Raw genomic sequence first — 22,464 nt, 5'->3', positions numbered from 1 at the left:
CATATTATTGTTCATCCAAGCATTTTATAACATCATATTAGAGGTAGTCATTTTGCAAAGCAGGATCATAAAGATCCTATAAGAACCATCATTTTGGAAGGTTCTCAGAAAGAGCATTATGACATGACTAGTATATATTCCATCTAGTATGGAAAACAACACTTCCAGAGGATGAAGGAATGCATATGGTCATGTTCCAATGTAAAGGGCATAATAAAAGTCTTTCTACTCCTTAACCAAAAAAAACAAAAAAAGGGAACCTACCTTCAATAGGTATAAGAAGCATGCTCGTTCAAGAAAGGACGGCTAGATGGTTGTATGGAAGCAAAGGTATGCATATTTTAAGTAACTCTTCTCTAAATAAGGTTCATATCTACAAGAATCATGAAAGAAGAGTCGGTTGTGAAATTATGCTCGGTAAGTCTTCCATATGGCTACATGAAGCTCGAAAGAAGAAATTTGACATGCTTTGGAATGGATAGAGATCAAGACTCTCACACAAGATTGCATGGCATAAATATAATGATATTGGTCAACATCAAGCATGGTCTCCGAAAGAAAGAAAGGGAGTCAATAATGATAACTCCAAGGAAGATACTGTAACTTGGTAATCAAGTTCGATCCATGGGCACCTTGATTGAAATGGAGGCATGGAGAAGAACTCTTGTACAATATGGAGATGGATTATACGAAAGAATGTTGATCTCAAAAGGCTCAAGCAACCAAATACTTTGATGAAGGGGCCATCATGATAAGGTAAATATAATATTTCATATTTTGTATTGGTTATCTAGTTAACATATTGTTTTTCTACATAGAAACAAACTGTAGGAATACATGATGACAGTTAAGGCAAGTACAACTGTTAGTATTGTACTCAATTTAATGAACATATGGATTGAGTAATTGTTTGTTAGAAAATCAAAAAGGCAGAAAGATTTCGTTTAACTTGATAATTACTTGTGATTACTTAGTGATCTTTTATTAGCGTCTTTTATATCTTCTTTTATATTCTTTTCATCAAACAACTAGCAAAACAAAATATGAAGATCAACACAACAGGGACATAGAATGTAGGGTCTTAGCCAAGGCTAAAACCCCTCTTCTAGGGGAAAACCCAAAAAAAAAACTCTTCCTTAGAACCAAATCAAATGAGATAATCAAGACCTTTGACCAAACCAAAAGACCTCCAGAAAACCAAGTCAGCCTCCCAAGATGAATAGCAAAACATCAAAATTCAACTCAAGTCAAACTGCTTCAATCCTGCAATAACCTTAGATTTCGGGCATCCTGCAACAAAGTTTCAGCGCCGCTACAGATCTGCAACTTCAACCCTCATTCTGCAACCCAGAAACTCGCACGTGTGAGCTAGAGACAAGAGAAAATCATCTTTTTGACTTCGCTACGGTTCCTCCTTCCTTCACTAGGGTTTCTTCTTCCTCTTCTAGGTCTTTTGCACTTCTTTTCTCTTCCTGCAACTACAGATCGAACTTGCTTGAATGAATGTCCAAATGAGGTCGAGTAGTTGCTTATTTATAATGGTTCTGTGTCGTCGAATTCCTCTAATTAGGCTGACTTGATGGAGGGCATGCCAACTTGGTGGAGGATGTTGATAAATCTAGGGCAGTTAGAATAGGTGTGATTTCTCTAAATTTGATAATTGCTTGTGATGTTCTTTTACTTTAACTTGATGTACTTATAATTTGCTTCTTCTTATCTTGATTATTATGGTGTTCTTATCATCAAACAACTACCAAAACATGAAGATCAATAGAACAAATGGACACAAGATGTAGGTTGTTAGCCAAGGCCAAAACCTCTCCTAGAGAGGAAAACCCACAAGAAATTCTTCTCTTCTTATAGAATCTTCAAATGACGAATTCCAAGACCTTATAGACCCAATACTAAGATCCCTCCAAGGCCAAGTTAACCTTTTGTAGATGAGCTTCTCTTTCACAAAGTCAAACCAAGTCAAACCTTCTTAAGAATGCACAATTTCGACCCCTGCAACAAATTTTGGCCCTCACTGCAGGTTTGCACTTTTTCAGCCCTTCTGCAACTTCGCACATGTGGGAGAAAGAGGCTATTTTAGGCCTCCCTACTTCTTCCCTTGGCTTGATTCTTCCTTCTAAACAAATAGACTTCAATACTTGCTTCTTTTCACTAGATTTTCGACTCTTCTTAAAGATTTGAAATTTCGTCCTTATAGTTACAAAAACCCTAGTTTCTCCTTCGCACGTGTGAGAGATAGAGAAAGTAAAAATCACATTTTCGGCCTTCTTTCTTTCTTCTAGATCTTCACTTGTCCTTCCTTCTTCTTTTGCTTGATAGAACTTCCTTAGATGATCTTCTTCAAATGAGATCGAATGTCTCTTATATATAGGCTTTCCTTGGTGCTCGAATAGGGCCGACTTGTCTTTTGCAAGCCGACTTGGTCTTGGAGGAATACTTTATTAATTTTAGATAACAATGGTATGTTCTATGCTTGCAACAATGGCTTCAATGTCCATTTGTTAGCCCAATGATAATTTCCACTTAATTTCCAATAGCAATCACATAAGCCAATAATCACATTGACAGCAACTGAAGATAGAACATAACTAAAATGAAAAAGACAAGCCAAGGCAAGAGAACACAAGAATTTGGCTCAAGCTAGGGAAAAACCCCAAGATGGAGAAAACCCTTGATCAATTCTTCTTATTGTAAATATCAAATGTTCAACACACACGCAGAGTACAATAAAGTCAAAATCGACTTGCTAATAGATGATCAATACCACTGTCCAAAACAGCCTAGTCAAATATGCAATTCTGCCCTCAGTCAACAACAGTCAAAGTCTGGTCAAACTTCTCCAAAATAGCTTGATCAAAGGAGAGACGAACTCGCCCTCTTGCTGGTCAAAGTCAACCCAAAATAGTCATTCAAATAACAGTCAAACTAAAGTCAACTTTTTGGTCAACGTAGGTCAAAGTGCCCATAAATTCTAGGTTTTTGTGCCAAACAGTACGGCCAACCCAAACAGAAAATCTCCCACAAAAATCGCAGTCAAAGGAGGTCAAATAGCCCTTGGTCAATGCTAGTCAAGACTCAAAACCCTGCAACAAATCTGAAATTCAGACTCCTAAAATTCGTCCTTTGTGCCACATGTGTGAAAAGAACAGCTGCCCAATGAGGTGTACGAACCAATCAGATGAGGAGAGAGAAGAATGTGTTGTGTGATGATGATGCCAAATGAGGGTGGAGGTCTCTCTTATTTATATGAATCGATGAGGGTCAAAAGACATGTCTGTTGGGCTTCATGAGCCTACATGATGATGTGGTCGACCTTGATAATTTGCACATGTGTGGGCTTCACTTCAAAAACACATTTCTCCTTGTCCAAATTTAGTGATCTTTAGGTCGATTTTGGTCCTCTCGAAAAGAGGAATTCAATGCAATAATTATCTCCATCAAATGAGCTATCCAAAGTGGAATTTGGCCCTAGTTGCCAATTTTAACACTCCCTCTCAACTATGGAGAATTCCACCTGCTAATATTTGACCATCGATCATCATGCCATCCTGTCATCATGAACCATCTCTGCATCTCGATTCAACTCTGCTGAACACTGATATAGATATATTTTCTGGTCGACGTTCGAACCTACTAATGAGGTTCATCTTCAAGACCAAGGTGAAAAAACAGATCAATCAATGGAATTAAATAGAGACAAGATGCATCAAGTTCCAAAATTAGCTGTTAGGACTATAATATTATTTAATAAACACTAACCTTAACAAAACTAACCTTAACAACTAGTTTTTGGTTAAGAAATTATGACTAATATAGACAATGTGTAAGAATTTATAAATAATTTATACTAATTATTAATTATTAAATAATTAAATTCTTAAGTTATTAATATTAAATAATATTTAATCAAAATTAACATAACAGTTAGTTTTTGAATAAGTGATTAGTCATAAGAAATTATTAAAATAAGTTAAATAATATTTAATCAAAACTAACATCCCGAGAGAATGGGAGGGGAGTGCAATCCCACACTAGGGGATGCATCCCCATGGAACATAGCATATAATAGTATCAGAATTCTCCATCGATGTAGAAATTATGATGTAGATTTGCAATTGCTCATGAATTTTTAATCAAAATCACAAGACACAACACTACTTTACTACTCTGCAGAAAGTAATTCACAATCTGGAACAAAAATTTCAGACATGCAATAAAAAATACACACATGCACACAGCATTTTTCCTGTAAAAGCAATTTGCTAAAAACCTAAATGCTTGCTTGCATTAATCTGATGAATAGAGATGTATTACAGTTGCTTTGCTCAACTAAGCCCAAGTGCATAACCTCTCTCTCTACTCATTGAGAAGCTCTGACCCGAACTTATTCAATTTCTACCTCTACTTGAGTTCCTATTTCCTTGCGCAATTCCTTGAGAAATTAGGCCCCTATTATTTAGGAATTTCTCCAAAATGTATTGTGCAATTCCTCAGGTTGATCATCAAGTTGCATGCAACACCTGTACACTCTGGAATAGTCTACAACTGACATTACATTGCCTTGGAATCTCCGCCTCAACTGGGTAACTCGAATTATCTGCATGCACTAGCTATCTTGGGTTGATTGATCAGTTAACTGGATGATCACTGAGTTTGACTAAATTCCCACTGCACAATTGACCTTCCACCAGTGTTGTTAAAATCGCGATAAAATCGCGATTTTTTCAGCTTGCCGATCAAATTGCGATTTTTATACGAAAAAATCGCCTACTTTTTTTTTGCCGATTTTTACTGAAAAAAATCGCGCTTTTTTCAAAAAATCGCGATTTTTTCGAAAAAAGCGCGATTTTTAACGAAAAAATCGTGGGGGCTCAGGACAGCATAGTTTTATAACTTTTTTTGGGTTTTTTCATGCAATGTTTTTTGAAAGAAACAAATAATTTTTGAGTGGGGTAGCTTAATGATCAAGTCTAGGCCCTAGTATGGATATGCTATTCATGGTAATGTTAAATTCTTAAAGTAAAAGTGACATTCTCCTTAATCTTCATTTTCATCCTTTTACTTAAATTTTTAACATTACCATGAAATGACTCAAGATGTTTGAGAGTGGTTCCAGCCTCATTGGATTTCATATGGAGAAAGTAGAATTTTAGATTTCATTTAAAATCTAGCAGACTTATCAGTTTTTCAGGATTTCAGGATTGGGAGATTGTAATGTTTCCAGGTGACACCACCTGCCCGGGCTACCCCTGCCACCAGTAGAGGACGTGGTCTACCTCCTATAGCTCCTACTTCTAGTTCTTCAACGTCTAGATCACATCAGACTCCACTGCCATTTCTACCTGCACGGGCACCAGCATCTACATCTAGAGGGAAAGGGAAAGCTGTGGCATTTTCTCGCAAGAGGGGCAGAGGAAATCAATAGGATTAGACTTTCATTTTATTGTATATGACATTATGACATGATGAGATACATTATCATATTTTTTGTTGATATTTTGAGGCTGAGTTGGGACTTACTATTCAGGACATGATTCAATGTTATGTGTGATTTTAGCGCTAGAAATGATATTAAACATCTTATATATTAGTTTTTTTATCATATTTATGTGTCAATGTATTTATTTTATGTTGTAGATGGTTTAGATATTAAAAAAATTGAAAAAAAATGAATATTTTTGTACCAAACGATTTTTTCCCGCTTTTTTCCGATTTTTCCGATTTTTTCCGATTCGTTCCCCGTGCCGATTTAATCCCGATCGCGCTTTTAACAACATTGCCTTCCACTAGTTCCTCCAATAGTTGGAACTAGTTTAACCAAAAACAACTTGAGATAACTGACTTTGATTGTTACAAATTAGCAATCAAACATGCTTAACTGAACTCTAACTCCTCCAACTCAAATTTATTGAGTAAACTAGATGACACAAGCCATGTCACACAAGTTAACTGCATCCAAGTTGTCTGCTAATGTGGAAATTTGAATATTCTCGAGTTAATCAAGGCAAAATCAAATTGAGAATTTCTTGCTGCAATTTTCAACAATCGATGTATCCACATGAAATAGACCAAGATGCAAAAAACCAACAATTCTTCATGGATTTAAAGTCCTCTGTGAAACTATGTGTGAGCTTTTATTTAGCTATCATTTCAAATATAAATACATTGTAGAGAATTTGTCAAAATAAAAAACATTATTTAATCACTTGTTGTATTTATCTTTATCCTTTCCTTGGGGCTCTAATGATGAGTCACTAACATGACTCAAAATATTAGCCTCTGAGACCTTGGCACATGTCAACTTGACCTGCAATATTTCAGAGTTGTACGAACCAATGAGAAGAGGAAAGAGAGAGAGGAACATTGAGTTGATGTGATGCCAAATGAGGTTACCCTTATCTTGTAGTTATATGCATTGGAGGAGGGGTAATTTAGCTTCTAGGTCAACTTCGACATTTGTGCCATTGTGGGTTTTCTCACCAAAAATATATTTTTCCTTAACCAAATTGAGTGCTTCCAAGGTCAATTTTGGGTCTCTCTGAATGAGAAATAATGTCCAATGGAGGGAATTTGTCCCTTAGCTTCCAAATTAACATTCCCTCTCAACTAGGGAGAAATTTCCAACTGAAAAGTATGTCTCATCACAAATGTCTCATCATCATCAAATCAAATGTCATCTCGGCTTATTTCTACTTATCTCTACTTATCTCTTCTCATTTGTACTTCATTTGTTGAACACTCTCGAATCTAAAGAAGAAGAATTTGACATCATAGAGGAGCTTAAGCTACAACCCTCTATCCAATGACAATTGGGCGAGATCAACTTGCTATATATAGGATAGAGATCACAACCATCCCAATGTTTGTTGATCTTCCTAAGTTGACCCTGAAGAGTCAAGTGGTGGAACACCTGCATCATCTATACTTGAGGGAGATCCACTTGCTATGCAAGGATCACACCTACTCAAGTCTTCTCAACCCATTGGTCAGATTGGAAGGCAATCCCAACAAGCCCCGCTTGTGGGTAGGAATTGTAGGATGCATATTAGGGTATACTGTGTCAATCATGATAGGGGGAGATGCCCATCTTGTCATAAGTGACAAGGATCACACACACCCTATGGTGACAACATGCAAGATCCACTTACCGCAGAAGGTAAAGGATCACAACCATCCTTTTGTCCAGAGATACCTCAACCCTAGGAGTTCTCAAGCTTAATTTCTTTCCTTGTGAGCTCAAACAGGTGGAGAGAGAATAGCTCAATGTTCTTGATCAGTCAGGACCCTTACCTGAGAGGGTCACATCCATCAATTCAAGCAGCTCTCTAAAGACCAAGAACTTCCCTTTTGGCAAAGCCTTGGTGAGTATATCCACTATATGCTTATCTTTCGATATGCAATGGAGTCTTATGGTTCCTCTCTGCACCATGTATTGAATGTAGAGGTACCTGATCTTATTGAGAAATCAATGTAGATAGAAATTAGGGTTTTAATTCCTCTTTTCTTGATAATTACTTGTGATTATGTGTTGGCCTTTAATTCTTTATTAGTATTTCTTCTTTCATCAAGCAATTACCAATTCAAAACGTATGAAGATCACAGGAACAAGAGACACAAGATATAGGCTCTCAGCTAGAGCAAAACCCCTCTCCTAGGGGAAAACCCAATCAAACTCTTCTCTATATAGAACCAAGTCAAAAAAAGATAACCAAGGCCCCAAAACAAGACCAAGAACTTCCACCAAACACCAAGTCAATGTTCCAAAGTATCTTCTCCAAAAGAGTAAAGTCAACAAAGGTCAAAGTGTCTTCTTTCTACAACTTTCAAGGTCTTAGCCTAAGACTTCGGCCCTGCAACTCTCAACCTATAATTTCAGACTGAAGCAGTAGGAGAAACCCTAGAAAAAATCGCACGTGTCAGGGGAATTAGGTCAAAAATCAACCTTTTCTCCTTTTCTTGGATTATCTTCCTTTCTCCCTGACTTCGATTGTCTTTTTCTTCTATTTTGGTGCAAATTGAACTTGCTTGATGGATGGATTCCAAATAGGTCAAATACTCTTCCTTTCTATACCTTCTTCAAAAGTCGAATGGGCCTTTTCTAGGCCATCGTCACTGGCAAGGGCGACTTGGTGTTGGGAGTCCAAAAATGACACTTTAAAATCAAATTTAGTACTTCTTTCTTGATACAATGTGCCCATAAGGGTCTTATACAATGAAAAGGATTTTATTGACTCAATCAACCCTAGAGCATGAAGAACATGCTTGACCTAATTTACAAAATAAAAATAGAGCATGAAACCCATGCTTTCAAAATTATATTTTCTCTTTTCTTTTTGCTTTTACAATAAATATATAATGATATGAGTACAATAACAATTATGAAGAACGAGCATAGTTACATTTCTCAACACTCCCTCTTAACTAGGGAGGTATTCATAATTGTAAAAATAGTACAAGGATGACCACAAGTTGAAATGTTCTAAGAAGAGTATTACAATCAGCATATGCAATGCTAGATACCATCTAGCCCAACTCCCAAGGTATCTAGGTACCATCTAGGCTACCTGCCAAGGTACCAACAAGAATCTAGGTGTCGTCTACTCTACTTGCCAAGACACCAACTCAACAGCGATCTAAGTGCCATCTAGGCTACCTGCCAAGACACTAAGTCAACAAGGATCCAAGTGTCATCTAAGCTACCTTCCAAGACACTAACTCAACAAGGATCCAGGTGTCATCTAAGCTACCTGCCAAGACACCAACTCAACAAGGATTCAAATGTCATCTAGGCTACCTACCAAGACACCAACGCAACAAGGATCCAAGTGTCATCTAGGTTGCCTTCCAAGACACCAACAGGGATCTAGGTACCATCCAGGCTACCTGCCAAGTTACCAACCCTAACAAGGATCTAGGTATCATCTAGGCTACCTGCCAAAAATACCAACCCTAAGTATAATCATATGGGCTTGATTAGCCTAAGGTACAACAACTTATCAACTCTCCCTCTCAATCAAACGGGAAATTTCAACCAATCCAAGCTTGCTTCTCAAATACTTGAGCTTCTTTTTGGGAAGAGATTTAGTCAAAATATTAGCTATCTCCTCATTTGTCGGGATATATTGTAGGTTTACGAACCCATCTTGTACCAAACTTCTAATATAATGGTACTTATTATTAATATGCTTGGTTCTAGCATGAAACACAGGATCCTTAGTCAATTTGATGCTACTTCAGTTGTCACAAAATATCATGTTGGGGCCAGAGTCCTCCAAATAGATCTATAAGAAGCTTTCTAAGCCAAACAGCGTCTTTTCCAACCTCACAAGCTGCAACATATTCTGCCTCAGCACTACTCAAAGCAACAGAATCTTGTTTTCGACCCATCCATGAAATCATAGCAGATCCCAAACTAAAGCAACCATCGATAGTGCTTCTTCGATCTGTCTCACTGCCACCCCAATCAGAGTGTAAAACTTGACAATAGAATCTCTTTACCATCATATTTTAAGCAGTGATGAATTGTCCCAAGTAGGTATCTCAAGATATGTTTGGCAGTTATCCAATGATCATGACATGGCTCCAACTGAAACTAACTGAGGACATTTACTGCATAACATATGTCAAGTCTAGAATTCACCAGGTACATTAGGGAGCCAACCAACTGATGATAGCTTGTGGGATCAACAAGACTAGAATCTGAATTCTTCAACTTCTTCAAATTTGTGATCATGGGAGTTGTCATGGGCTTACTATCCATCATGCCAAACTTTTGTAGGATCTTGATCACATATTTTCCTTGACCAAGATATATTTCGCCTGGTTTTTGCCAAACTTCCAAGCCCAAATAATAATGCATAAGCCCAAGGTCCTTCATTTCAATTTCAGCTGCCAACATCTTCTTACATTATTGAATTCGATGTTCTACACCTATAATAAGTCATCCACATATAGTAGTACAATAATAGGTTCATCCTTAACAATCTTGATGTAGAGATTTGGATCTGCAGAGCTCTTGAAAAATCCAATTCTTAATAAATAGGCATCCATTCTTGCATACCAAGCTCTAGGAGCTTGTTTCAAGCCATATAATGCCTTCTTCAATCTACAAATGTGAGTTTCTCTACTATGGATCTCAAATCCTTGAGGCTGCTCAATATACACTTATTCATCTATAGTCCCATTCAAGAACGTTTTTTTGACATCCATTTGATGGATTTCCCATCCCATAGCGGCAGCTAAAGAAAATAAAGATCTAATAGTAGTGTACCTGGCAGTAGAAGCAAAAGTTTCTTCATAGTCAATTCCTTCCTTTTGAGAGAATCCTCTAGCTACAAATCTTGCATTGAATTTATCAATGCTTCCATCTATTGCATGTTTGATTTTATAAATACATTTGGAAGTGACAATTGATTTATTACTAGGTCTAGGAACAATTTCCAAAACTCCATTATGTTGAAGGAAATGTAACTAGGTTCGGTCTTCACAAATGTACTTTTGATATTTGTACTTATTCAAGAAAAGAAATATTATTTTTATAATATATGTCAATGAGTTTCTTGCTCATTGAAGTAGGTCTAGCACATGTTAAGTGCTATAAGTGAGTCAAATAGTCAAAAGGAAATGTTGAAGGCCTTAAGGGCATGTTACACCATGTATGAATATGTATTAAAGTCAAGAGAATACCTCCAAGCAAAGTCGAGTCTCCTCCTATGCAAAGGCACCACCAAAGAAGCCATCCGAAGTAAGACAACAAGTCAGCCTACAAACTGTCTTCTAGTCTGCCTTCTAGTCGACCTAAAGGGAGGGACAATCCTCTATATATAGAGGTTGTCCACTCCACTATAACGCCATCCATCTCTCTGAAATCAACGAAGGTAGCCGAGAAAAAGGGTGAAGAAGGGACGAAGAAAGGGTCTACAAGTATAGCGAAAAAGGAGGAAGAAATACCGAAGCCTTGGAAGTCTGTTCTAGGGCTAAAAGACAGTCACACGTGCGAAGAAGGAGAGGGTCTCTCTACTATCATAGCAGCCCTCTATTACAGTCACACAAACTTCATTATTTGGGATAAGAACATAAGCCTAAAGGGTCTCCAAGACAAGCGAAGGAAGGAGGAAGAAGGTCGAAGTGAAGAGGACTGTTTCTAGGGCTAGAAACAATGATACATGCAAAGAAGAGGTGGGTAAGTCTGTGGGCATAATAGCAAGATCAAACAGTTCTTGAAATAGTGTTGATTGGGTTTGAAACTAGGCCTACAAGGCCTCCCAAGTCAAGCGAAGAAGCCTATCTCTCTAGCGAAGGAAAAGGACCCTAATTCTCTAGGGTACCTCCCACATGTGCGAGAATTAGGGTTGCAGTGCTGTCACACTAAGCCTTCCACCATACACCAAGAAGGAACTCGGGTGATCAAGAGAAGGAATGAGTATCCTTAGGTGAAAGATATCACTAAGGAAAAGTATCTCTTTTAGAAGATCTACTTACAGTGGAAGGAAGAACAAAGTGCCGGAACAAGGACGAAGTGCCAGGGAACGAAGTGTCGGAAGGAGGTAGACAAAGTGTCGGTGAAACATAGTGCAAAGAAAAGGAAGGACTTGACTTGTGCTTAGAGGTTCTTTTAGTCAAGGGTATAGGGTTTGGCATTGATCAATAGAAGCTTCAATAAGAGAAATTCAAGAAAGGGTTTTCCCCTCAAGAGAAGAGAGGTTTTGGCCCTGGCAGAGAGACAACATCTTGTGTTCTTGTTCTTATGTTTTGGTAGCAATTTGATGAAGTACACACACATGCATTAATAAGAAGAAGAAGAAGATTAAGCTAACAAGAAAAAGTAAAAAGACTCCACAAATTGTTATCAAGTAAAGAAGAATCACACTACACTTATTTGCCCAAGATTCTTCAACACATTCTTCATAATAGATTGGTATTCTTCTTGCATTGCTTTCTTCTATTCTTCTTGTTTGGTGGCCATTTTGATATTTTCACCTTTACATGGTATATATATGACCAAACTTTGCATATTTTGTGTCTATTGGTTTGGAATCATGGTTTTAAATATTAAAAACAATTTATTTTCATTAAAAAATAATTATTTCATGTTTTTTTTAACCGGTTCATTGAGATCTAACCATCCCGGTTTGACTGGTTCCGGTTTGAAACTCGGTTTATTAGGTGGACCGGTCCGGTCGCCGATTTCGGTTTTTAAAACTATGATATAAATCGAGGGAAGTCACTTTCATTTGTATCATCATGCATTCACAACAATTCTCTCTCTTTTAAGGAGTGCGCACAAAATCTATTGTTATTTTCTCTTGGACACAATGTGATCTTGGTGGAGGGAATTGTCTAGGGAGGGATATTTTTGCATGAGGAGACTAATCATGGATTGATGAAGTGGTTCTTGATTGAATGGTCTAAGTTTATTATTAATTTTCTTCCATTTTGCATGTAAATTCCTGAAACTATGTTTTTTTTGTGTGATTTTAAAAAATGCAACATCTTTCATGAAATCTTGCATCTACATGTGATGCAAAATTAGTCTTTCAAGAGTCCATCAAAGGAACTTTGTATGTGCATCCTCTGATCTTAAATCTCCCTTTAAATAAAGTCACTAGGGTTTCTAAGGAAGTCTTCTTAGTCCACCCTCCTCATCCAAGTCCATGTATCTTTGATCTTACCATCATTAACTCCATTGCCCAATTGAGCGAAGGCACTAGACTAGCTTGTGGTGATTATTTTAATTTTCTTCTTTTTTCTTCAATTTGCATAGCTAGGATTAGGGTTAGCTTGAATCTACGTTTTATAGCAATTTATTGTCTATTTGTTATTTCCTTATTGAAAGAGATTGCATTTAATAAAAATAAAAAGGAAAAATATAGAATTAATTGCATGTTTTCAATCCAAAATTAGGGATGATGCCTTCATAATTATTGTTGTCATATGCAATTTCAGCTATAAAAACATCATTGTTTTCTTATTCAATAGCATTGGTTCCTTTGTTGATCTTATCACTCAAAAACTATTTCTCAAGTTGTTACATGCTGGAAATACTGAGAGGAGAGTGAATCAACATTTCTCTTCAATTAGTATATTTTTAACTTCATAGAGCATTAATTATCATTAGCATTAGATCAAGCATAAATCAACATCACATCACATGAACATTAAACAGCATTCAACAATGCATGACAATGAAGACAATAGACACAAGATTTTAGGTGGAAACCCTTCCGGGAGAAAAACCACCAAACGCTTCTTAATATTTGTCTTCAACAATTAATGTCAAGATTTTCAGCTACAACTGAAGGAGTCTCCAACCTAAAGGATGATCCAACGCCTTGGTTTACCAACTCCAACTAGAAGGATGCTCAAACATCGTAGTTTATAGGCTCCGACCTGAAGAATGCTCCAACACCTTGTTTACCAGCTGCAACTGGAAGGATGCTCCAACACCCTATGTATGTTGCAACCTGCCCTAGCAGCTGTTGAAGAATATAACTAGTGTCAGTGTTCATAATTATATTTGTCATATTGCAATGTATTTGTCAAAAGAAAGAAAAAGAAATTTTATTGTAAAAGAAATTAACTTATTAAAGCATTGGTTTCATGCTTGGGTCAATAAGTAATAGGTCAAAGCCTCCATTGTCGACTTCTAGGGTTTATGTCAAGAGTCCTTGTCCATATCATCATGTATTAGACCCTTCTTGGGCTTTGTTTATCAAGAAAGAAATTTAAATTTATTTTTAAGTAAAATAAGTCATTTAGGCCTCCTCCACAAAGTCGGCCTCAACCTAGACAAGTCGCCCTCACTGGAAGCTAGAATCCACTATATAAAGGCAGCGATCTGACCTCATTTGGAGCATATACACAACAATTTCAATCTATAGTGGTTGGAGAAGAAAATAAAATGTGAAATTCTTGGAAGAAGGAGAAAAACCCTAGAGAAGAGGTTTGGAGACCATTTTCTCTCTCTTTTGACTCACATGTGCGAAATTCTGAAGTTGTTGGAGGGTCGAAGTTGCAGGGTTGCAATAGGAACGAAATTCTGAAGCTAGGGGTTGAAATTCTGACTTGAAGTTGGATTGAAGCAGTTTGACAAAAGTTGACTTCTGGTGTTTGGTTCATCATCTTGGAAGGTTGACTTGGTGCAGGAAGAAGGTCTTTTGGTTTTCCTCTTCTTAGGGGTTTTAGCCTTAAGTGAGTGCCTACTTCTGGTGTCATTGATCTTCATGCTTTTGATTTGATGATTGCTTGCTGAGAATAAGATAAAAGAAGAACATAAGGAAAGCTAATAAGAATATAAGAATATCACAAGAAATTGTCAATACAAGAAAATCTTTCTGCCTTTCTAGTTTTCTAACACAGTATTAGAGCCAAGGTAAAAGAGGAGAAGGAAAAAGGCAGCTTGAAGATCTATTGAAAGAAGGAAGAATCAAAAGAAAGGATTCAAGACAAGATCATAATAAGAAGGCTTATTGAAGGGAAGAATCTATGGCAACTTCAATGAAGACAGAGAATAAGTTAGAAGAAGCCTCCAACTATAGAGCATGGAAGAAGAGGATGGATCTCATCCTTGCAAAACATTAAGTATTAGAATTTGTTCAAGGGAAAGTTCAGAAACCAACATATGATGCAAAAAAAGAAAAGTACAGGGAAACTGACATCTTCGCCATGAATCTAATTGTAGATGGAGTGAAGGACAATCTAATCCCCAACATATATAATATTGACTCTGCAAAAGAAATGTATGAAGCTCTCTCCAAGTTATTCACCATCAAGAACATTGGACAAGTGGCTAGTCTAAAAAATGAACTAAGAACAATAAAAATGACAAAGGATGATAATGCATCTTCCTATTTTGTAAGGATCTCTCGAATAAGAGATGAACTCCAAGCCATGAATGAAATTGTACCAGAGGAAGAACTTGTGATTGTTGCACTATTAGGTTTGCCAAAATCACAGAGCTCTTTTGCATCAGGTATTAGTAGTTGGAAGGACACAACATCCTTTGAACAAATGTGGAATGCTTGCAGTCAAGAAGAAGCCCGCATCTCATTAGCAAATAATAAGAAAGAAAAATATCAAGACAACACCTCCAATGCATACTTTGCTAATCACAAGAAGAAGGGATGATACAAGAAATTCAAATGACCAAAGAAGAAGGTTGATCTATCAAAGATTGAACTCTACAATTGTCATAAGATGGGACATTACAAGAGTCAATGTCCTAAAAATCCAAGGAATAAAAAGAGAGAAAGAGAAAATGCAACATTTATTGATGAAGCTCCACCCAAGAAGAACAAGGCCGAAGAATCTTAAGTCAAATACTTATACTATTAAGTGTTTCCTTGCATATCCTTCTAGATTATTGTTTAAAGTTTTGTAAAGTTTGTCTTTTATGGTTTGATCTAATATGTCTTGTTAGAAGTTCTTAAATTGTTTTGATAAGTTGTAGGTATCCCTCAGAAAGATTGGATTAAGAGGGAGCCTTCAAAAGATAAGTATATTGTTCTTTGTTTCCTCTTTCATGTTTGATTTCCTCAACACAACTAGATTTATTTGTATTACATACTCATAATCCTTTCTTTGTATTTTCCTTGGTAGGAAAGCTTGCAGGAATACACAAAGGTTATGGAGGAAACTTCAAGAAAAGACTTGTGTCATGAAAGTAGGTTGCTAAAGAAACTTTACAAGGATTGTTAAAAGAAAAACTCAAGGTATGTTTGATTTGATTTAACTTGTTGCAGAAGAAGCTATGAATATTCCTCATTTTAAAATTTTCTTCATATTACTAACTCTCTCATGTTTAGGGTTTTGAATCATAAAGATTCTTGTTAGGGTGATTAATCGCTAGATTGAATCTACTCTTATCACTCTATCTCATGTCATTTTGTTTTGATAAAACCCTAACCTTAGGGTTCACTATAAAACCCTAGCCTCTCAATGCTTAGGGAATCCTAATGATGAAACCCTAATCTTCTTAGGGTTTACTGATAAAATTTAGATCTCTTGTCAATGTTTAGGGTTTTAGTAATGTTATGGTAAAACCCTAGCCTTTTAGAGTTTTTTTTTTTTACACATGGTGAATCGGTAACTGCCAGGCCTAATATATGGGAGACCCAGGATCAATCCTCATAGCTGCCTCTATAACACCAAGAGTACATCCAACAACCTGCAAGTCAGATATACTAAGTTCCTATGATTTTGGCAAGAGAAGAGACTCACGTAGCCACCAAGACGATCATGGGGAATCTACTCCTTGAGCCGCCACCACAGCAAGACATTGTACTCAATGAGATTTGAACTACGGTCTCTTGAGCTTTCGCCCAAGTAGACTTACCGTTAAACCACACATCACTATACCTTTTAGAGTTTGTTGTTGATGTCTAGAAACTCTAGTTTTCTTAGGGTTTGGTAAATTAGAGTTTATGACAAAACCCTTGTAATAGTTAATACAAAACCTTAGAAATGGATCTCTAGGTGTATATGCTTCAGTATAAATTGAAACCCTAGCTTGGTCAAAAATTTGTTGTATATCTAATTTCTGGAGTTTGATGTTTGTATCTAGAGTTTATGACAAAACCCTAGTATGAGACTAATATAAGTTTCTAGGAAATAATAATGGAACCCTAGAGATGAAATGTTAGTATGCTAACTTGATTTTTGATATTCATTATTTAGTTTTTTAAATCTAGGGTTTGTAACAAAATCCTAGTAGAGATTGATATTCTAAGGGCATGATAATGAATTCCTAGAAGTATAATGTTTTTGATTATTGACATGATTTAGTTTTGATGATGAAATCTAGGTTTTATGACGAAACCCTAGCAAAAGTTGTTGCAAGAAGTCTAAGCTATGGGCTCACTGACCTACTACAAGTCTACATATCAGTGATCAAATTATCAAGGTTCTCATAGCTCCCTCTTTCCATCATGCTCCATATCATCATCAAATTATTATCAAATATGAGGTAAGTATTTTCATCATCTTGAATACTATGTACCTATAAACCTTTAGCAACAAGTATAACCAAACAAAAATGCTCTAAGCTATGGGCTCACTGACCTACTACAAGTCTACATATTAGTGATCAACAACATGATCACTCCTCATCATGATCAAACTCATCTATGGGCTCACTGACCTACTACAAGTCTACATATTAGTGATCAACAACATGATCACTCCTCATCATGATCAAACTCATCACCACTACTAGACAAGAGATCATTAACATAAGGTACATAAATAATATGGCTCAGAGTTTAAGGACTCCTAAAACTCCTCTACAACTTTAGTAGTAGTAGCAAAAAATAAACATCAAAACTACAAATCACTGATCAACATGGTCACTCATGAAACTCATCATTGATTCAACGCTACTTGAAATACATAAACATCATCAACAAGAGATGCATAAACATCATCTAGCTCAAAGTCTTTAGACTTGGATTGCTCAACCTTATAACATGATAGAAATTGAAAAGGTTTAACATGCCTAACCAATGATTTTGGTTTGAGTGAAGGGTTCATCTCATCAACCTTATAATGTGGAAGAAAAAGATTAGCATGCCTAACCAGTTGTTTTCCTTTGAGTGAAGAGTGCCTTCTTGTTAAGGACATGGTAGAGGAGTTCAACAATCAATACCACCAACATCAACAAAGTTCAACAATAAATGCCACCAACATCAAGGTTCTCAAAGGGCTTCATGCTCTTGATCAAATGCCAATCTCATACCCTACGCATGATAGAATCAAATGGAAACATTGCAAATCCCCAAACTATGAAATCCTGAAAACCATTAAGTCTGTTGAATTTTGAGTGAAATCTAAAATTCTAGTTTCTCCATATGAAATCCAATGAGGTCGAAACCACTCTCAAACATCCCGAGTCATTTCATGGTAATGTTAAAAATTTAAGCAAAATGATGAAAATGAAAATTAAAGGAAATGTCACTTTTACTTTAGGAATTTAACATTACCATTAATTGTCAACATTGCTAGGGTTGAGATGTGTCAGGAAAATGAGAGGCTAGGCATGTTTTTCATGGAGGGACTATATTTGGAGGAAAGCAACCCCAAATTTCCTTCAAAACAGCTTCAAAACTCAAAAAAATGCATTATGTGGGGTTTATGGTTGCCCTAGCAATAAATCGGTCGATTTATGATGGAACCAGCCGTTTGACCATAAACCAACCAGTTCCATCCTAAACCGGTTGGTTAGGACCAGTTTTTCTAATTTTTTGGCGAAGGTAGGGGTCAAACCGGGTTTTTCTGCCAGTTTGACCCGATGGGCTAGTGAACAGGCCGATTTTTAAAACACTGGTTGTTGCTGACCCTGCATACTGTTGCCAACTACTGCATCTACACTACAACTCCCTCTCATCTGTTGCTATTTCAACTAAGAAACCATCTGTTTCTGCTGTTGAAACGGGTTCTCTACCATACCCATCTGCTCCCTGAACTAGACGAACTTAGCTCTTCCTAGAGCTTTTGTGAGTACGCCTGCTACCTAATCTCCTATGGGGACATACTGCAGTTGTACTACCCCACGCTAAACACCGTGTCTGATAAAGTGACGTCTAATATAAATGTGTTTCAACCAATCATGAAATATTGGATTCTCAGAGAGTTTGATACAACTCTGATTATCGCGGAAAACACTGGTCGCTTCCATCCTCTTCCTGAAAAAACTCACAAGCAGTTTTCTAAGCCATATAGCTTTGCACGTAGCTGTGTCGGATACCATATATTTTGCTTACGCTGAGCTCAGAGCTACCGACTTCTGCTTCCTGTTGCACCAAGAGATCATTCCTGATCCAACGCTGAAGCAATACCTGGAGGTACTTTTCCAGTCTACTGAACTACCTACCCAATCTGCATTTGTGAATCCATTCAATCTGACGTCATCTCCTCGGGTGTATTTCAACCCATATCCGACTATTCCACGCACATATCTAAGAATGCGCCTAGCTATTGCCCAATGCACCCTATTCGGTTCCACCATGAACTAGTTAAGGGTGTTGACAGCTAAGCAAATGTCTGGCCTAGTGTTGACCAGATACATGAGCAACCCAATGAGTTGTCTGTACAAGGTGGGGTCCACTTCCTTGTCTCTTGATGCATCTATTTTCTTCCAGTTGGTGATCATAGGCGTAGCAGCCATGGATCGGCAAGCTTGCATTTTGAATCACTTCAGAATCTCTGTAGCATATCTTCCTTGCCCAAGGAAGATCTCCCCATTCTTCTGCCAAAGTTCCAACCCTAGAAAATAATGCATTAACCCCATATCCTTCATGTCGAATTCTGCTTCAAGATTCTTCTTGCGGTCCTTTATGAGCCTAGATGACCCTGTTAGAAATAAGTCATCCACATATAATACCAAAATAAGAGGATCGTTCTCCACCATTAGATAGTAGAGATTGGGATCAGTATCACTCTTGATGAATCCCAACTGTTGCAAGTAACTATCAATCCAACCATACCATGCTCTGGATGCCTGCTTGAGCCCATACAAGGATTTCTTTAACCTACATACATGAGTTCTCTCTTCATGAGTTTCGAAACTTTCTGGTTGTTCTATATAGTATATACACCTCTTCTTCTATCACCCCATTCAAGAATGTTGTCTTGACATCCATCTAGTGAATCTCCCATCCCATTTGAGTTGCTAGGGATATAATGGATCTGATAGAGGTATATCTAGCTACTGGGGAAAAGGTCTCCTCATAGTATATTCCTTACTTTCGTGCGTACCCCTTTGCCACAACCCTAGCCTTGTACTTCTTTACACTGCCATCTGCAGCAAACTTGATCTTGAAGATCCACCTTGATCCTACCATTGATCTATCCTCTAGTCTAGGTACCACTTCCTAGACATCATTCATCATGATAGAACTATACTCTTCTACCATGGCATCCACCCAAACTTGGTGTTGTACGGCTTCCTAAAAGCTAGAGGGTTCTTCAACCTATGCTACCAAGGCTTGGTACCTATCAGACTGTCTATGCTACCTCTTCTTGGTTCTAGGAGCTCCGACAAACTCCTCTGCGTCCCTCAACGTCTGTCGTACTTCCCTGTTGGTTCTACCACTAGTGGTGGGAGACTCAATCAAATCCTCCCCATGTTCCTATTGTTCCATCTGCTGAGAATTGCCTGGATTTCCTACTCCAAAGGAAATACTAGTGTTGGTTATGGTACTCGATCCTGATATCTGTCCTTCTGCTTGTCCTTCCCACTGCCCATGCTGCTATTGGACTAATGGAACATCTGTTGACTGATCTTCTGTTGGCATTTCTCGAGATTTTCTGAAAAGCTCTATCTTCCACGAACTTTACATCTATATTGATTTCTAGTAGCATCGGATGTGCTCTAAATCTCAAACTTTGCAGGGAGGCTTGGGCACATGTATTCCAAAGAACCCAGAAAGAGTTTTGGGAAATTCCACCTGGAGACAGTTTTATTATAATAATTAATTATTTTTAATGGGTCCCTAAGTCTAAACTTAAGAAATTAAAATAATTAATGGGTATTAATCTAACTGTGGTTGTAACTTCTAGAAGAAGACGAGGATCAAGCCAAAATGATCTTAGCCATTGATTAGCTTTTAATTTGGGTTGTTGAATGTCAACGAGAAGATTATTTAAGGAGGCTTGAGGGTCATTTGGAAGAAAAACAGAGAGAGTTGATCAATCAGATCGAATTGTTGAAGCTAGAGGCAGCACAGTGATTTCTTAGTGATCTGCAGAGAGGGGCAGAGAGAGTTTTGGTTGGAGGATCTTCTCCGGAGCCAAGAATACTCAGCAGAGAGGCAGAGAGACACACAGAGAAGGCAGCGCAGTTGGCAGAGAGGGTGATGCAGAGTCAGGAAGGGCTCACGCAGGACCCACGCAGAGCATCGCAAAACCCTTCCACGGAGAGGTCCGAAATTTGTTGAGGAGGTTGACCTTCTGAGTCGGGAGGGCTGGAGTCAGCTCCTAAGACAAAATTGATTCCCAGCTGAGGTGACGCAGTGCCTTGGAGGCTGATGCAGGCCCACGCAGGGGCAACACAGAAGTAGTAGAGGACTCATTGGTTCAGTTGCCGGATTAGCTGGGACTTGCAGTGTAGAGTGAGGTAATCTCACTAATTTCTTCTGTCGAGTAATATTCTTTGTACTAGATTGCCAGCAAGGCATCCAGACGTTGTATCCAGAAATAACTTATGCTTAATAATAAAAATCCTCAGACCTGTTGCACTAGTTTTCCCGCATTGGGTTTTTCCGGGGGCATTTGTCCAAAAACAACTTCGTCATTTGTGTTGTATCTTTCTCTTGTTCAGTTTCTTGGTTTGGCATATTATTTTAAATGGTGTAGGCTGCAGTGTATGTATTTCAATGTTTGTCCTAGGAAATTGCAAATCACTTGTTCACATAAATCTAACAAGTAGGAGAAATATCATCAATTGCTGCAGTAGGGATTCCGAGTTTAAGGAATTTTCACATGGTATCAGAGCAGTGCAGGTGAGACAAGAAGAACAGTGCCAGAGAATCCAGCGCTGAGCAGAAAAGGACATCGAAATAGTTGCAGGAGGCAACAATTCGAATCTCCAAAGGGATTGCGCAGTCCAAACCAATGAGGAAAGTCTCTCTCTGAGTGAGTCGATAGAGAGGAAGGGCTTCCAGATCGAAATTTTGTGGTGGCAGAGGAAGAAACGTTGATCCTCAGCGTGAGGAAGAGCTGGTGGGATGTAGTTTTTCAGCAAGCAAATTGATGGGTTGAAAGACGTCAGAAGAGAGAGGAAAAACACAGTGAGGGAATTTACGTCAGAAGAAAGAGGAAAAGCACAATGAGAAAATTTTTCTTCTGTAGACTTCCTGCCAAGAAGTTTGTTTCTTATTGCCTGAGCATCAGCAGTAAGAGACAGAGAGGAGAAGTTCGACATTTTTGTGGCAAAGATGGCAACCAGTGGGCTAAGAGATCAGGACAGGTTGGATGGGGCATTCAACTATGTCATCTCAAAGGCAAGGATGTCATTCCTTCTAGATGAGCATTCTCTCAAGACCTATGTCGACAGCGTGGTGGTTGTGCCTACAGATCCAGATCCGCTGAAGAAGTACCAGGCAGAAATGGCAAAGGCCAAGAGGATGATCCTTGATGGAGTAAAGGATCATGTGGTTTGTCACGTCGCTAGTAGAGGGACTGCTAAGGAGATGTGGGATGCCTTGGCAACGTTGTATCAAGGATCTTTCGAGCAGCAGAAGATGTAGAAGGGGGAACGCATAGATTCATTCCTCATGAAGCTTAAGGAGAACCATGATGAGTTAACAGCTGTGGGGTCTACACCTCAAGGGTCTGAGATGGTAAGACTGGCCCTAAATTCTGTTTCTGAAGATTGGCAAGTCTTTGTCCAAAGTATCCTAGGCAGGGCGACTTTGCTAAATTGGGATGAGATGTGGGCAGCTCTTAAGCAAGAGGAGC

At 38.0% G+C, this 22,464-nt stretch overlaps 1 protein-coding gene across 1 annotated transcript in view; it reads right to left on the bottom strand.

The window, feature by feature from the left end:
* Positions 1-22,464, bottom strand: part of LOC149238107 (SNARE-associated protein-like protein) — a 136,242-nt gene that overhangs the window by 8,538 nt on the left and 105,240 nt on the right. The window lies entirely within an intron of this gene.

Source organism: Pinus tabuliformis, chromosome 8 (genome assembly GCF_031772625.1).
Source record: "Pinus tabuliformis cultivar Carrire ecotype Pingquan chromosome 8, CPIR1, whole genome shotgun sequence".
In the NCBI taxonomy this organism is placed as follows: domain Eukaryota; kingdom Viridiplantae; phylum Streptophyta; class Pinopsida; order Pinales; family Pinaceae; genus Pinus; species Pinus tabuliformis.
This window is presented reverse-complemented; position numbering and strand designations above follow the sequence as displayed.